This window comes from Schistocerca piceifrons, chromosome 3 (genome assembly GCF_021461385.2).
Source record: "Schistocerca piceifrons isolate TAMUIC-IGC-003096 chromosome 3, iqSchPice1.1, whole genome shotgun sequence".
Taxonomy (NCBI): Eukaryota; Metazoa; Arthropoda; class Insecta; order Orthoptera; family Acrididae; genus Schistocerca; species Schistocerca piceifrons.
The window spans coordinates 102,955,798-102,974,748 of NC_060140.1; positions in this window are offsets into that span (position 1 = coordinate 102,955,798).

The window sequence follows — 18,951 nt, forward strand, 5'->3', positions numbered from 1 at the left end:
CTAGTCTGAGTTACCATACTGTGAAGTGAATGCAACTCTTGGCTGTCTATCTCATGGCTCGCGAAAGTATTTGTTGCCGGACCTTCTCAGAGGTCGATTCCTGGAGCTCCGTCTGTGGTCCGTTGGTTCTTGTAAGACATGCGTGTTATAAAAGAAGGTCTGATGACCAGTAGTTCAGTGTAACGCTCCTTCAGTCCACGCTTTCTGCGGGTATAATCTGCCTGAGTACCCTTTAACGAACAGTACTGGTCCTTGTGTTTTACTATTGTATTATTTATTACAATATCTTGTAATGCCTACATTAAAGGTTATATATGTATGGTTAAGAGTTCTGGTCGCCTTCTGGAATAAATCTAGCAGTGTAGTGTTCAGTGGATGTTAAGGGCTGTGTTAAAAAAAGTTTATCATTATCATATTTCACCCGTTTGATGATCAGTTGCTTGCCTTTTTATTAACCTTTGCTATTGTATTTGCTGTTTTACAGCAGGTTTCTAAATGTTTTTATATTATTGCCGTTCCTGGCGTGTAAGCCCTTCAGCCGTGATTGTGGTTACTTGCCTTAAAACTCTAATTTGGTATTTGTATTTACGCAGTAAGTCTTTAAAACCTTATTTACTGCCATTCCTGGCGTCTGGTGCCTTCTGCTGTGTTGGTGGCGACTTGCCTTTTATTTCAATACTTGTAATTTGTAAGTTGCAGCGCGTTTTAAACAATTCTTAATTTATTGCCATTCCTGGCGTGTAAGGCCTTCTGCCGATCACAGTGGCTTGCTTTTAAAACATTATCTGCTGTATCTGTACTTAAAGGTGATTTGCTAAATTGTAATTCACTGAAAGCACTATTATTTACATAGTTGTTTATTCCTTCATTAATAACCTGTGCTACTTTTATTTATTGTTGAGTCTGTAATTACTGGTTTTAAATAAATTGTGCTGCCTTCCCTTGACTACCAGGTTTCAATTAAATATCAAATAATGGTATATATGGGTGCAGCCTTTAGACACTTGTGTAAACTATATGATGTACAAATCAGACGGTTCTGGCATGTTAAAACCTCAGCGTCATCCAGAGAGGCATAAAGTATTTAAAGGAAGGTAACAGATTCGCTTCTGCTTAACTGTGTATGCTATTCTCATCTTATATGTTCTCTAAAAGATTTGGGACTTCTACATTTTGGCCGTGCGGTTAAAGGCGCTGCAGTCTGGAACCGCAAGACCGCTACGGTCGCAGGTTCGAATCCTGCCTCGGGCATGGATGTTTGTGATGTCCTTAGGTTAGTTAGGTTTAACCAGTTCTAAGTTCTAGGGGACTAATGACCTCAGCAGTTGAGTCCCATAGTGCTCAGAGCCAGCCACTTCTACATTTACGTCTACATAACTACTCTGCAATTAACTGTTAAGTGCCTAGTAGACGGTTCATGGAACCACCTTCAAGCTGTTTCTCTACCACTCCACTCTCGAACAGCCACAGGAAAAACCAACACTAAAATATTTCCTTGCGTAGTATGATTTCTCTTATTTTAGTACGATGAGCGATTCTCCGTATGTAGGTGGGCGCGAAACAAATATTTTCACACACTGAAGAGAAATCTGGTGTTTAAGATTTCGTGAAAAAATCTCGCCGCAACGAAAGACGCCTTTATTTCAATGATTGCCACCGCAGGCCGCGTGTCATATCCATGACACACTCTCCCCTGTTTCGCGATGATACAAAATGAGCTGCCTCCTATAGTGTTTGTCGTGTCCTGCGCCATTCATATCTGATAAGGATCCCATACTGCATAGCAGTATTCCAGAACAAGCGGATAAGCTTAGTGTAGGCCGTCTTTTTAGTAAACTGTTGTATTTTTTTAACTGTTCTGCCAGTTAATCGCAGTCTTTGATTTGCTTTCCCCATAAAATTATCTGTGTGATTGTTTCTATTTAAGTTACTCGTAACTGTAATCAGTAGTTATTTAGTTGAACTTAGAGCCTTTAGATTTGTGTGATTTATCGTGTAGCCGAAATCTGTCGGACTCCTTTTAGTACTCATGTGGTTGGCTTCACACTCCTCGTTATTTAGAGTCGATTGCTACTTTTTGCACTATATAGATATCCTGTCCAAATCATCTTGCAGTTGGTTTTGATCATCTGATGACTTTACTAGACGGTAAATGATACCATCACCTGCAAACAGTATAAGAGGGCTACCCAGATTGTGACCTAAATGGTTTATGTAGGGTAGGAACAGGAGAGGGCCTGAAATACTTCCTCGGGGAACGCCAGACATTACTACTTTACGAACTTCCAGCATGGTGCAGCTTGGGTCAGCAATGTCTGTTAATCAGTAGAACGTAAAATCAGTCCAAGTTGCAAATATTTACTTTTTATTCATTCGATGACTAGTTTCGGGCCGAGACCTAGTTTCAAATCATCATAACATAGTCGAAAATGGCATTTCCGAAGATGTCAAAAATTTGCAATGAACATCTGCAGTGGATACAGACAACAGGTCTCTCTCTCTCTCTCTCTCTCTCTCTCTCTCTCTCTCTCTCTCTCTTTGTCTCTATCCTACATGGTGAGGGTCACATATCTGTCACTTCCGACTACCTTCATTTCTTTATCACACGCCCCATCCGTAGTGCCCTCATGACTGCCAGAAGATATTCATTTTGTAACCTATCATTGATAAATTGATAGGCAGTGAGTTTTATGTTACATAGGTCATCTGAATGATTCTTTTACCGAATTGAGTGGAAGCAGGCAGTTTTCATGACATGTTTACAAGATTTGTGCTAATTTCAATGAATATATTTTTAATCCTGCTCCTGCAACTACACTTAAAAACTAGTTTTTAATTTTTTTCTTACAACCTACCAGTGAACCCTATTGGTTCGTAAAGATTGCAATTTGTAGATAGTACCTGTGGTTCATTTCCCCACTGGTGGTCGGGTGGCGTTCTTGCTCTTCCGACTTGAAATGTTTGGAAGCGGGCGAATGGCGGAACCGACAGTCACCGGGGTCGAGAAGGAAGGAAGTCGGTTGGAGGAAAGTTGTTTATCACGCGGCGGTGGTCGGTGTCTTCACCGATTCGTTCTGAGGGAATCATTGCAATGGGAACAACTTTGATTATGTGATTCTTCAGTTTCTACCGGCGTATTTCTTGCTCGAACAGTCCACGGGTATACTGCCAGTTCATAGTGTCCAACGGGCAAAATATTTCCGCGATCAGACATGTCGCCATCGTCAGGTGCGCTGACGAACTGAGCTCCTGAGGGCGGGCGGCCGATTTAAATCCCCTCCCCCCGCGGGCCGCTGTCTTCGCCGTCCGCGCGCCGGCGGTCGCGAAGACGTGGGCGTCGGAATCTGTCGTAGCGTCGATGTGCTTGCTACGTCCACCCTGGTCGCCAGTTCGTAGTTCTTGCTGAGAGTCTTCTTAATTACATTCAATGCCGGGTCACAAGGCTTGCTGAGATTGTAGCCGCAATCTCGGTCGATAAGATCTTCCCTGGTGCGAATTTCGCTGTCCTCCCTTATAACGCTGTCCCAATATTTAGACGTCTGAGCCGGGATCTTGGTACGCTCATAACCCATCTCGTGTTTATCGGACAAACAGTGTCTGCTACCGCCGACTTATTTGGATATTTCAGTCGAGTGTGCCTTTGATGTTCTCGGCAGCGATCTTCGATGGTGCGTACTGTTTGCCCGATATAAGTCTTCCCACCCTCACAGGGAATTTGGTGTATGTCGGCCTTCCTCAAACCGTGGCCATCTTTCACACTTCCCAGTAATGCCCGAGTTTTATTGGGCGGGCAAAAGACGGTTTTAACTCGGTGTTTCTTTAATATACGGCCGATTTTCCCCGATAGTGCGCCATTGTACGGAATAAAGGCAGTGGCTACCTCTTCTTCCGTGACTTCATCCGTCTCCACAGGTTGTACTGTGGTGGCGGGATGGAGAGCGCGTCTAGTCTGCCATTCCGAATACCCGTTTTTTCGGAACACGGTTTTGAGGTGTTCCAATTCCTGGGGCAGATTCTCTGCGTCTGAGAATTCCCATCCATCCAACTCTTTCTGTGGCATCTCTCCCGCCGTTTGCCTTCCTCTTACATGTTCTGTCTTCCTCCATTCTGATCACGAGTTCTGACCAGCGCAGTCTTCTTATTTTAATGGTGGTGACAATGTCAGGTTCCTTAAAAAGTTGTTCTTGTTCTGCATTCGCACAGATACGCCAACCATCTTGATCGTATATTGGGCCGTATATTTTACGCAGAACCTTTCCCTCCCAAATGCTATGGATCCTTTCCTCATTTTCAGATCAGGTCCACGACTCGGCACCATACATAACAACCGATCTCACAATTGTTTTGTAAATGAGCATTTTAGGTTTTCATAATAGAGGCGAACTTCTAAGCATGAGTAGTGCGGCAAAGTAGCATCGATTGCCTGCTGCAATTCTAGCTTTCACCTCGCTGCCGATGCCGTTTGTCGCTGTGATAGTCTCTCACCCTTTCAAACTCCTTGTCAGCTATCCTGACATTTACTAGGAAATTTGGAAATTTGTGATAAGGTCCTACGGGACCAAACTGCTGAAGTCATCGGTCCCTAAGCTTAAACTAAGGACAACACACACACACCCATGCCTGAGGTACGACGCGAACATCCGACTGGGAGGAGTCGCGCGAACCGTGACAATGCGCCCGAGACCACTCGGCTACCCCGCGCGGCCATTTTCTAGGTTTTATTTGTTGGTCATTGTCATATAATTGGTCCTTTCAACATTGACTGGTCCTTTCAACATTGACTGCCAGGGCAAGCTCCCTTATACCTCTCTCCAATTGTTGACAGGCATCGGCTAGCACATCAGTGTTTCGTGCGAGTAATGTCACATAATCTGCATAGGCCACGTATTGTAGTGAGCGATTAAAAACGGTTCCTCCTCTATTTAACTCTTTCTCACTTATGACTTTCTCTAGGCACAGGTTGAGCAACAGTGATGAGATTCTGTCACCCTCTCGCAGTCCGTCCTTTACTTCCACTGCTCTGCGTCAGTGATATGCTGTTCCAATTTGACGTCATTCTGAGCAGTAGTCCTCTTTCGAAACCGTACAGAAACTGAAACGATAATTGTGGACAGTATAATATCATCTCCATGTCCGTCTTTCGTGTGTTAACCTTCTACATATTGCTGCCACCTTTCAGCCTTTCCTCCTTGTTACTTGAAGTCCCTCACCCTTCAAAATCCTTGTCAGCTATCCTGAGATTTGCTAGTACACTTTCTCCTGTGTAATCCAAGTTTTTCTGAAATACGCCCCTGAAAACTCACGCAGGTGGAGCGCATCGTGTGGAAGACACATTCTTGCGTCAATCGTATCTCTGGAATTCGTAAACGGTGTCAAGATGGCAGTGCCGCAGTGTGCTCTTTAAGTTCCATATAGGCATCATTTCCCTTAGATATGCATTGCATTTCTTCTCTAGTCATTCTCGCTTCGCATTTTGCGCTTTCCGTGTCTCATTTCTTAGATATCTGCATTGTCTTTCGCCTGCTTCATTTCCTACATTTTCATATTTTTTTCCTCTCGTCGATTAAGTACACTTTCTCCTGCGTAATCCAAGGATTTCTGAAAGACGTCCCTGGAAGTTCTCCCAGGTGGAGAGCATTATATGGGGGAGACACTCTCGCGTCAATCCCAACTCTGGAAATCGTAAACAGTGTCAGGGTGATTACGCCGCATTTATATCCCCTCAACTCAAGATTGGGCGTGTGCTATACCGTGTTGTCTTAGACAGTGGCTGCAAAGTTTTTGTCACCTGCTCGTCTTTTGTCGCGGATCGTGAGCTGGCGGCTCAGTTCGTGCTGACGATACGGTATGAACTCTCATGTTGTTAATTTCGAACGTAGGTGATACCGCATGATCCTCCAGCTGCAGGCAAGCAGGCAGAGGCTCCAGCTTAAAGAGCCAGCTCGTGAGCTTATATATAATGTATAATGCGTTCTTTCAGGGAAAAACTGACAACGGCACGCCTCTTGAACCAATAGCTTCAGCTTCGAAAATACGAACGACCTCTGTGTAGCAAATAACGAGGAATCAGTATGCTTCAGATGTGCAGGAAGCAGCTGCAGCTCTTTCGACTGTGTAACTAACAAGAGTGCGAGCTACTAAAACGACGGAACTAGATAAATTTCAAGAGAACACAATTTCGCGACGTACTGAAAAGCTTGTAAGGGTGATGCAGGGTAGTTTGTGCTGAGGAATACATGTTAAGAAAAAAATTGGATACCTTGCGCTGCTTCCGAGTTAATTAGCATTGCAGTTAGCCAATCAGGGCGTTGCGCGTAAAAATTGTAGCAGTCAGCCAAATAAAATTAGTGTCAGTCGCTCTCATAGTGTAGTTGGTATACTGCTCGGTCTTTGGCTCGGGAAACCAAAGGAATAAATAACACGTCTTGCGACACCATCTCAGGCAGGGGGCTTGAATTTGGCACGCTGTGGTCTGATTGGCTAGCTTCAATGCCAACTAACTCGGAAACGAAATAACGTATCCGTTTTTTTTTTTTTTTTTTTTTTTTTTGTAACAATGATTTCTCAGCACAACCTACCTTGCAATGTCCCCATAAGCTCTTCAGATTGTTTCTGACCATCCAGGATATGCCTATCACGCAACGACAGAAGTACCCCACGCAGAAGGAGCTGCTTTCTCATTAAGAGATAGCGAGTTGTTTTTCGGAGGAAAAACATCCCTTTAAGTAGTACTAAAGAAAACGGCGTTTCAGTGGATAACATCTTCTATAAAAAGAAGTCTGTTTGACAGGGAATATTTCGTTGCCTGAAGCCGCCGTTTTTTTCAAGGAAGTATGTAGGTGCATGAAATCGTTTGAGTGGATGAAACATAGACAAGTGCTGATCATTCTAGACTGACTGACTACAGTGATGACAATGCACGAGAAACAAGAGAGCTCCAGTTTGAAAAGGCAGCTGGCTCATCCATTTACGCGCTGGAATAATCGATGGATTTGTTCCAAACGATTTGTTGTTGCTTACAGCAAAGAAAGCTGAGGACTACCACGAGAAAATGTCGGCAACGACCTTTGAAGAATGGTTCGTATACTATTTGCTTTAGAACATAGGAAAGAACTCCATAATATTCTGTCGTGTCCTTTTGCATGTGTCTGTGTCCCGAAGCGGCGCTGGGTTGGCATGGTTATCAACGGATACGGCATGGTATGTGTTGGCTTCGCTTCCGTTCATTAAAAAATTGCCGAGGCTGTTATTGAATGAGGTTTAGCTTAATACATTACAAATCATACGGAGTTACAGAGCAGGATGCTTACATGATGAAAGTAAGAAGGTAAAGGACAAAAGCAAATAGCCTGGCATCCCGTTGCTGCCCGCAAAACAACTGAAGGCTGCACCTTCGTTTATTTGTACAGGTAACGGAGACGTGAGCATATCAACTCTTTGGTCGCAATCTTTACGTGGAATTTTACGCAAAAAATAATTTTTTAGAAAGATTGGTCGGCTGGGGGGAGGGGACCAACCAACGAGGTCATCGGTCCCGTCGTATTAAGGAAGGATGGAGGAGGAAATCGGCTGTGCCCTTTCAGTGGAACCATCTTGGCATTTTCTTGAACTAATTTAAGAAAATCTCGGAGAAACTAAATCAGGATGGCCGGAAGCGGGTCTGAACGGTCGTCCTCTCGAATAGGAGTCCAGTGTGCGCCAGCTGGCCCGGTTTTTAAAAAGAGGGTATTACAATGGTTAGTTTAAGGAGTCGTAGATGCCCTCCCTATCGCCAACACGTTACATCTTGGGGTGATATATGTGTACCCCAGCCGGCCGGAGTGACCGTGCGGTTCTAGGCGCTACAGTCTGAAACCGAGCGACCGCTACGGTCGCAGGTTCGAATCCTGCCTCGGGTACGGATGTGTGTGATGTCCTTGGGTTAGTTAGGTTTAATTAGTTCTAAGTTCTGGGCGACTGATGACCTCAGAAGTTAAGTCACACAGTGCTCAGAACCATTTGAACCATTTTTATGTGTACCCCAACTGTCTGCATGGTGTGTTATTCACATGAAAGCGAGCCAAACTTCTTAAATTGTTAACGACTCCTATAACTGAGGAGTAGCTCCGTATTAACCTAATGGGATGTGCAAAAAAAAAAAAAAAGAAGCCAAAGCCAGACTGGCCGGCACAGAAATCGTCAACATTAATCTGGCAGGCGGATTCGATCTCCGCGTCCTGGAAGCGGCACTTTTAACGCACACGGCTATCCAGGCGGTTCCGCTACAAACTCCGCTAATGTTTCATATCACTCCGTTCAATTAAACAAAGCCCCTACATGCACCAGCAGGAAGAGTGAAACAGTGCATTGTGTGGACAACATCGGCATCTATTTATTTGATAGGGAAATGAAAAAGGCAGAACTCCAGAAAATCGTGGAGCAGCATAAATCACGTAATACTTTTACGACATTAACATATTTACTGAATAAAATGGCCATAGCTTGTTGTGCCTGCTACGATATCATTGCCATTTCAGATGCAATAAAACTCGTGTGGACTTGGGTGAAAGCATTTGTTACAGACAGAAAAAAACTTTAAATTAAAACAAACCGAATTTTTAGCGTGTGACGCATTCTACAGTATAATTTCCACAAACTGGAACAACGTTGCCACACATACGTGATACGTCTTGAAAGAGGCATTCTAACTAGAAGGTGCACATAAACAAAGAGTAGAACCATTAATAATAAAATTAGGTGGCCAGACCTGAAGCTCTGTATGCGGTAGAAACACTTAAACTAACAAGAAATGGAGATCTTGATAAACCAGAGAAGGTCGAAAGAAGAATTTTAAGGAAAATACTGCGCGCTAAAAGAAACGATAATGCTGAATACAGATTAAGGCCAAACAGAGAACTATACTTGGAAACTGAAAAACTAACTGATGTAATAAGAAAGAGGAGACTACAGTTTTTTGGACATATATTCAGAATGGATAACAACAAACTAACTAAGCTGATATTCACATTACTCAATAGCTACAAATTCAAGCCCACATTGTTAATAGAGACTGAAAAGGACATGGAAAACGCTGGAATTGCAATAGACGCAGTAGAAAACAGGACACAGTTCAAAAGGCGGAATTTCAGGAGAGAAAGAAAACAACTAGTCGCAAGTGGACTCAAGAAGAAAGGGAAGAACACTCTAAAAGATTAAGGAAATTCGGAAACTAAGGAAATCTAATACAATGAAGAGTAGCCAAAGCTAATTCATCATTACCTCCAAATAGGTTATTCGAAAGAAGAAGAAAATTAGGTGATGATAACAGCAGCAGCAGCAGAAATGAAGATAGAAACAGTGACGTAGGAGATGTGGTTAAAGATGACACCATCTTTGAAGACTGTGGTGTCTACCTTCTTCCGCAAGATGCAGGTAAGGTATGCATATGTGCGTGGAACTGTGTATTAGTGTAGGGAAACATCGTAAAATTTACTTTGTCTCGACATACAAGTCGAAACTTTTTTTTAATTACGGGGAGAGTGTGTTTCGATTCCCCGAGGTTATTAGCATTTTTTCGCGTTTCAGTATTACGGCAGTGCAACGGCTCCAAATTTTCTGGCGTGACATTCGTGGTCGGGCGGCCAACACGGCCTAACTACAAACAGCAGCGTAGTAGCTTTGGCGTCATACCCGCCGGCTGCCAGGGACGTTCTTTCAGCGGCCCGTCTATAGCCCTTGTCTTTGTACCGCTTTGATCCTCCGCTGCCATTAATATTTGGTCTCTCAAAGGTCCTCATTCGTCTTCTATTGTTTTCCTTTCCCTTGTTTCTGTCAATAATTGCCCAATGCTCCCTCTCAAAGTCATAACAACTCCTTGTTTATTCAGTTTATCCAGGTCAAATCGCCTTAATACAATAGTACCAGCCGCTATTTTGTGTGATCTTTTGGAGGCGTTTGATTGCGTAGGTCATATTCCACTCTTAGAAAAACTCAAGTGGTACTGAATTTGTGGCATTACACACAAGCGAATATATATAGTTATGCTGAATAATTAAAACTATATTCGAAGAGTAGAAAATTTTACTGACTGGAGAGAAATCACAAAGGGAGTCCCACAGGGTTAAATTTTGGGTCTACTCCTATTCTTACACACCTGAATGACCTTCCACTAAAAATTCAACTCGAAGAATTGGTACTTTTCGCAGACAAGTGTTATAATATATCCCATTAGAAAAAAACCAACAGAAGTGATTATTAATGTTGTTTCAAGAATTATTGTATGGTTTTCTTGAAAAGAACCATCCCTTCGTTATGAAAAAACACACTGCATTCACTCTCTGTATGCCCATCTTTTCAGAGGTTGTTGCGGTACTCGGTTGTTGGGTACAGGATGTCAAATCAAACACTTTCCAGCCGCCTAATTTCCAAACTGTTATTTTATTTGGCAACCAGTTTAAACGATTTACTCCGCCATCTTCAAGATGATTGTTGAAGATCGCCTCAACCATCATTTGTCAGCAGATGATGACTGAAGTGATCTTTGTATCAATCAGAAATATACAGACACCAGTATTTGAGTGCTAGCCCCTACTTTGACCTGAACCGAGGTTGGAACCATCCTACACCTCGGTCAGGGGGCCTGACGATGGTGTAGCAAATCACCGAAACTGGTAGCCAAATAAAAGAACAGTTTGGATACTAGACGGCTGGAAGGTGTTTCATTTGACATCCATCTACTCTGCATTCAGTTCTGCACAACAGAGAGAGATATCGAACAATTGATGTAGCTTAAGAACAGGAGTCAGTAAGTCGGGTGGTAAGCTCCAAATTTTTGGATGTTCATATTCATAGAAACATCAACTGTAAGAAGCATATTACTGAGCTTCTCCAACAATTAGTTACTTCTGCTCTTCGCATAATTGCTAGTTTTGGAAACAAATGAATTAACCTAAAGACATATTTTGCATATTTCCGCTCAATAATTTATTACGGAATAATTTATGGCGTAACTCATGGGTTAGAAAAAAAAGTATTTAGTGCACAAAGCCGAGCAGTGAGAATAATGTGCTCACACGTGGGCGTCATGTATTCATCTCTTCAAGAAGCAAGACAACTGCGTCGTCTCGGTAGTCCCTAATTAAGTTCTACGTAAATAATCCATCACAATTTGAGAGGAAGAGTGCTGTCCGTTCCCGCAACACTACAGGGAAAAATAACTTTTATAACCCACTGTCAAAGCCATCAGTGGCTGAGAAAGGAGTTCACTACGCAGCGTCGAAAACTTTTGATCATTTGCCAAATAATGTAAAATGTCTGACGAAGTTTTACATCTACCCTAAAACCATTTCTTCTGGACAACGCCTAATATTTCACGGACGAATTTTTATATAGAAACTGGTACCCTGTAAAAAAAACCACGTGTAGTTAAGTGTAATGGCATGAGCAGAAGTAAAAGACAGTGTGTCCATTAATGTTAACAGTTAATCACTTATCCTGTAAACTGACTCGTTCAACATCTTTTCGATAACAGTACCATTCAAATGATCAGAGGAATATGCAACCAACTACCTGACTACCAAAGGCACGTTTTTGCTATTTCTTAAGTTTTCATCTGCAGTGTTTAACCAATAAATTATGCTCAGAATTCACACTGGTCTCTGGAAATACCTTACAGTTTAACATCTCAATCAGAAATTTTGCTTTACCATTATGTAATCTACCTGTAACGTTCGAGTGTAAAATACGTAGGAGCAAATAAGAGTAATTATATGAAAAACAGATGTCAGACCAAGATTCATTATAAGAATGTTAAGAAAATATAACCACTCATGCAATAAGTGGGTAAAAAAAACAATTTCGATAGATTCTTTAGTTCAAATGGTTCAAATGGCTCTGAGCACTATGGGACTCAACTGCTGAGGTCATTAGTCCCCTAGAACTTAGAACTAGTTAAACCTAACTAACCTAAGGACATCACAAACATCCATGCCCGAGGCAGGATTCGAACCTGCGACCGTAGCGGTCTTGCGGTTCCAGACTGCAGCGCCTTTAACCGCACGGCCACTTCGGCCGGCGATTCTTTAGTATTGATAATTAGTTTTGGCCGTTACCAGGAGTGATTGTGGGTTCCAAAGAAAAGCAGTACGGTTCATCGCAGGTTCATTTAAGAGGGACATTCTGAAAATAAGTTTTGTCATTGTTTCTGAAACATCTGACACAAACAAACGTTATATGAAGCCATACTTACTGCTGGTTCAACGACAGTAGGGGCCTCAGCGGAGGAGGAACGACGCATGCGCAGAGCGCCGAAGAAGAGAGAGTCGCAGCAGACCGGCGTTCCCGCGGTTATTCGACTGCACATCATAGTGGCAGAGGGGTATGTATGGACAAAGTGGTCGCCAGTGGAAGCGCAACCTGTTATCAGTTATGAATGGGTACGTAGGGCTAGTGTGTCCATGATCCATGAACGGCTACAAACCGCGTGGGGTGAGGTGGTCCTGTCTTGTCAAATGGTTGGTCGCCGGTGTTACACGTTCAGAGAAAGACTTTCACTTGTTCCCTGCATTGAAAACCGCACTTTCGGGACGTCGCTTCCAAACCAAGCTCAGGTAGAGCTGGCTATGCGACAATTTGTTTCATCGCAGGGCACTGAGTTTTAGCAGAGCGGATTTTTTCCACCTCATTGCACACTCGGACAAATGTCTCAGTGTTATTGGCACCTATGTCTAAAAATAGTGCAATATAACGGGATGGCAATGATAGTGAAATTTCCGTATGAAAAACAATGACGAAGCCTACTTTCGGAACGCACGTCGTAGTAAGAGTATAGCCCCTAAGCATTACAGAGTATCTGATCAAAATCCAGTGGCAGACTCTACAGTCGAAGCTTTCGCATTTCGGAAAGGTTTACCGCTAAAACTTCAAGAATTGTCTTTCAGAGAAAAGATACAGAGTGACAAATTGCAATGAAATGAATACCCCTAGCTGCATGCAGGCGTTGATATAAGTCAACGAACCGAGCGAGGTGGCGCAGTGGTTAGCACACTGGACTCGCATTCGGGAGGACGACGGTTCAATCCCGTCTCCAGCCATCCTGATTTAGGTTTTCCGTGATTTCCCTAAATCGTATCAGGCAAATGCCGGGATGGTTCCTTTGAAAGGGCACGGCCGATTTCCTTCCCAATCCTTCCCTAACCCGAGCTCGCGCTCCGTCTCTAATGACCTCGTTGTCGACGGGACGTTAAACACTAACCACCACCACCATAAGTCAACGAGGACAGTTGAAAATGTGTACCCCGACCGGGACTCGAATCCGTGATCTCCTGCTCACATGGCAGACGCTCTATCAATCTCTTTTTTTTTTCATTTTGTTCGGTATTGTTCATTGCGTTGGTCTGGGCGGACGTCACAAGATATCCGTTCAAGTTGATCGTTGATTCCCTTAGTTTTTTATTGCAGAGGTCGAGCGGCCCTCTGACCCAACACGCTGAGCTACCGTGACGGCTAAGTAAATATAGTTTATAAATATCCATCTGAGCCACCGGGGACACAGAGGATAGCGCGACTGCAGGGACTTATCTCTGGCACGCCTCCCGTGAGACCCACAATCGCAACTTACTGTCCCGCACTATATTCACAGTGCTCCTGCCCATTATACTCATTACTCGCGACTTTACTGCCGAATCCCGTAAGAGTTCGCGAACAGTTTGATCATCCGCACAGAAGAAGATGGTCAAATGGCCGGTGAGCCGTATATATATATATATATATATATATATATATATATATATATATATATATATATATATATATATATATATGAATGAAGACGGTATCGTTGCGAATATGGGTCTCACAGGAGGCGTGGCAGAGGTAAGTCCCTGCAGTCGCACTATCCTGTGTGTCCTTGGTGGCTCAGATGGATAGAGCAACCGCCATGTAAGCAGGAGATCCCGGGTTCGAGTCCCAGTCGGGGCACACATTTTCAACTGTCCCCTTTGACTTATATCAACGCCTGTATGCAACTAGGGGTATTCATTTCATTGTAATTCCATTCTAACGAGCTGTATGGTCACCGACGGTCCGAAAGAACAGATACCATCTTCATATATATAGACAATTATTGTTACAGACTACAGCTTGTACACCTTTTATTCAACATGTAAACGTCTCTGCAGTTATTCCGATTTAGGTTATGGCATGTTCGATATGCCTGCTATCGTTGCCGATGATGTGGCGCAATGAATAGCGAAATTCTGCACGAGCCGCTGAAGTGCCGGGACATCGATTCTGTCGATGACCTTCTAAATGTTGTTTTCAGCTCAGCAATGGTTTTGACGTTATTGCTGTACGCCTTGTCTATAATATAGCCCTATAAATCGCATGTGTTGAGATCGGGAGAATATGGCGGCCAATCGCCAGTGGCCTCTGGGTACCCCAAGACCAGAATGTCGTCCCCAGAGTGCCCCTCCAGAACATCAAACACTCTCATGCGACGAAGGGGTCGAGCTCCGTCTTGCATGAAATCTTGTCGAAACCTTTGTCACTTTGAGTAATGGGGATGAAATCATGTTCCATAACCCTCACGTACCATTTGGTAAGTCCGCCCCCGGTAGCTGCGTGGTCAGCGCGACAGACTGTCAATCCAAAGGGCCCGGGTTCGATTCCCGGTTGGGTCGGAGATTTTCTCCGCTCAGGGACTGGGTGTTCTGTTGTCCTAATCATTGTCATTTCATCCCCATCGACACGCAAGTCGCCGAAGTGGCGTCAAATCGAAAGACTTGCATCAGGCGAACGGTCTACCCAACGGGAGGCCCTCGTCACACGACATTTCATTTACCATTTGGTAGTCACCGTGCCATCATGGAATATCCACCCGATAATTCCGTGACTGGACATTGCACACCACACAGTCTCCCGTCGAGGATGAATAGACTTCGCGACCGCGAAATGCTGATTCTCAGTCCCCCAAATGCGCCAATTCTGCTTATTGTCGAACCCATCCAAATGAAAGTGGGCTTCGTCGCTAAACCAAACCACGCATGAGCATACTAACTCTCATCATTCCTCGCAGCCAACCGTGCAGTTTGAACGTCCTAACGCAAACCGTTCAGAAGTTATGACAATTTTGAAGTTAAAATCTTCTGGGTTATTAGGGCGTGTCGTGTTTCTTCTAAAATGACTGACGTTTCGACCCCTCTGCTGGGATCTTCCTCAGGATATTCTGGTGTCCACTACCGCTAGTGTACACTAGAAGATCCTGAGGAAGATCCCAGCAGAGGTGTCGAAACGTCATTCAATATAGAAGAAACATGAAGCGGCCTAATAACCCAGAAGATTTTAACTTCAGTGACAATGGCCACGAAAGTCTGCAGACTTACATATGAGAGTTTTATTTCATATAGTTCAGTAAATGTCACCCTTTAGATACCGTATTATTTCCTAACGAGACATTTTCGTTCCTCCCACGCACCATTTGGGAATGGAACTGTAAATACACCATAAAGTAGTGATGTAAATATAAACGCAAATAAATTCGTTAGCAGAGCTATACACCTCAGTTATAATTTCGTCGCGAATTGCATCGCTTAATTGCTAATTCTCCAGTTAGAAGTGTTTCTCTCGCTGCATGCCATCAGCCAGCGTTTCGGAATAATTATTGCGAAAACGTTCAAAAATATTGACGTTCCAAAACTGCACCGTCGAAACTAAGCGTCCCGGGGTAATTCAGACTCGGTAATTTTCAGGCAAATCACGCACACAAACTTCTTTAAAAACTACGAAAGCAACGCCAGCCTTCTAACGGCGCTTTCAGGTTCTTTGTGTTCACTCTCTTTAGTCGGTGACCGCAAACTAGTCGCTTGCAACCTATGTGGGTGCCGCCAGGCGAACGCACGGCGAGCCAATACGCCGTCGCGTCCGCGCCGGTGTATTCAGCACGACGCAAATGAGCGGCGCGCACTCGCAGCACGGCAATTAACTGGCGGGCTGCGTGACGTCGGGAGTTTTTCTGCAGCGAAGCAGAGGCGGGTAGTCGCGAGGTCTGGTGGGATAGGTACCCGCCGCCCGTCTCGCGAGATGGAAATAACTCCGTAATTGCTTCCCACGCAATTACATAAAACGCCGAATCGAGGGCCCCACTCGCCGTGCCGACTGTTGCCGCCCCGGGGCACGTATTTACATAGGCCGATTTCAATTTGGAAAGCGGAAATTAAAGTTTTTAATTAAAGCCCGTGCTTAGCGCAGTTTTGGCGCGATTCCGGGGCGTACGGACAGGCCACTCGCGGCGTCAAAAGTGCCACCACGGCCGCAGGCCAAAGGCCAACGCACTGTGCCTTGTTTAGCGGACCCCTGTCTCCACCGCTGCGAGCTGGGAGCCGTCAACTCCCTTGCATAATCATTCACTGGCAAAGGAAAAATTTAAGGAACTGTGGCCACTGTCTTGAGTTTATGTTTAAGTCAGGGCATGTCAGATTTTGAGGACGATATCCTCACACCACAACAAGAATTGTACCTTGTATATGGTGACAATTACTGTGCTATATGAAATAAAATCGTCACAACTTCTGAACGGGTTGCGTTAGGATGTTCAAATTCCACTGTTAGCCACGGGGCATAATGGGATTCACACTACTGGCCATTAAAATTGCTACACCAAGAAGAAATGCAGATGATAAACAGGTATTCATTGGACAAGAACTAGAACTGACAGGTGCTTACGTTATTACGCAATTTGGGTGCACAGATCCTGACAAATCTGTACCCAGAACAACCACCTCTGGAAGTAATAACGGCCTTGATACGCCTGGGCATTGAGCCAAACAGAGTTTGGATGGCATGTACGGGTACAGCTGCCCATGCTGCTTCAACACGATACCACAGTTCATCAAGAGCACTGACTGGCGTATTGTGACGAGCCAGTTGCTCGGCCACCATTGACCAGACGTTTCCAGTTGGTGAGAGATCTGGAGAATGTGCTGGACAGGGCAGCAGTCGAACATTTTCTGTATCCAGAAAGGCCCGTACAGGACCTGCAACATGCGGTCGTGCATTATCCTTCTGATGTGTAGGGTTTCACAGGGATCGAATGGAGGGTAGAGCCACGGGTCGTAACACATCTGAAATGTAACATCCACTGTTCGAAGTGCCGTCAGTGCGAACAAGAGGTGACCGAGACATGTAACTAATGGCACCCCATACCATCAGGCCGGATCATACGCCAGTATGGCGATGACGAATACACACTTCCAATGTCCGTTCACCGCGATGTCGCCAAACACGGATGCGACCGTCATGATGCTGTGAACTTGGATTCATCCGAAAAAATGACGTTTTGTCATTCCTGCACCCAGGTTCGTCATTGAGAACACCATCGCAGGCGCTCCTGTCTGTGATGCAGCGTCAAGGGTAACCGCAGCTACGGTCTCCGAGCTGAAAGTTCATGTTGCGGCAAACGTCGTCGAACTGTTCGTGCAGATGGTTGTTGTCTTTCAATCGTCCCCATCTCTTGACTCAGGGATCGAGACGTGGCTGCACGATCCGTTACAGCCATGCGGATAAGATGCCTGTCATCTCGATTGCTAGTGATAAGAGGCCGTTGGGATCCAGCACGGCGTTCTGTATTACCCTCCTGAACCCACCGATTCCATATTCTGCTAACAGTCATTGGATCTCGACCAAAGCGAGCAGCAGTGTCGCGATACGTTAAACCACAATCACGATAGGCTACAATCCGACCTGTATCAGAGTCGGAAACGTGATGGTACGCATTTCTCCTACTTACACGAGGCATCACAACAACGTTTCACCAGGCAACGCCGGTCAACTGCTGTTTGTGTATGAGAAATCGGTTGGAAACTTTCCTCACGTCAGCACGTTGTATGTGTCGCCACCGCCGCCACCTTGTGTGAATGCTCTGAAAAGCTAATCATTTGCATATCACAGCATCTTCGTGGTGTAGCAATTTTAATGGCCAGTAGTGTAGTATGCGCATGAGGTTTGGTATAGCGACGAAGCCCACTTTCATTTGGATGGGTTCGTCAATATGCAAAATTGGCGCATTTGGGGACTGAGAATCCGCATTTCGCGATCGAGAAGTCTCTTCACGCTCGACGGGTGCGTGTGGTGTGCAATGTCCAGTCACGGAATAATCGGTGCAACATTTACGTTTCTTCCATATAGTTCAACAATTGTCAGATTTAAGGTATGTAATCAGCAATAACAAACGGGGGCTCCCGTTAAAGATTTCGAAGTTGCCCCCCGCCACCCATGCAGAGGGCTGGATGGGCTGTCGAATGTGGTATCATTGGATATCTCCCTCCGAGGAAAACAAAATTAGAATTATAACTTCTTTGATCCGATGTGTAGTTTTCGAGATATTCCAACACCTTCAGTTAAAATGAACACTATATACAGAGTGAGTCAGGAGGAAAGAAAGGTACATTCTTTGAGGAGTGCTAGTGATTTTGAACAGAAAACTTCGTATGGACGTATGCCGTATTCCGAACGGTTTACGAGATAGAACACATCCAATATCACTTTTGTGCGTTTTTCTTGAATAGCTCGAAAATCGCACCCTCCAGCGAAACGCGTCGCAGTACAAAACTGAGCTATATTAAATTTCCTAGGAAAAACGCCCCATTCATTTTTTTCTCTAGAACTAATGTTTGTGCGAAGAGAGCGGGAGAATGCTGAAAAACTCGCTCGACGCGCAAGTGCTGTAGCTTAAGTAGTTTTTGTAGGCCAACTTGAGGTAGTTTCCCGACTTGATAGACCACAAGTGTCTCATATCAAACTGTTCGTCTCAACTTGCTCTACACTACTGTGGTACATTGTAAACAGCGACAATGTTTGATAGTACAGAAAATAAATAAAAATGAATATTAAATGTGTTCTATCTCGGAAATCATTCGGAGTAGGGCAAAAAGTCCAAAGTGGCACACTTGCCTGATATCGTGTATGGCCCCTTCGAAC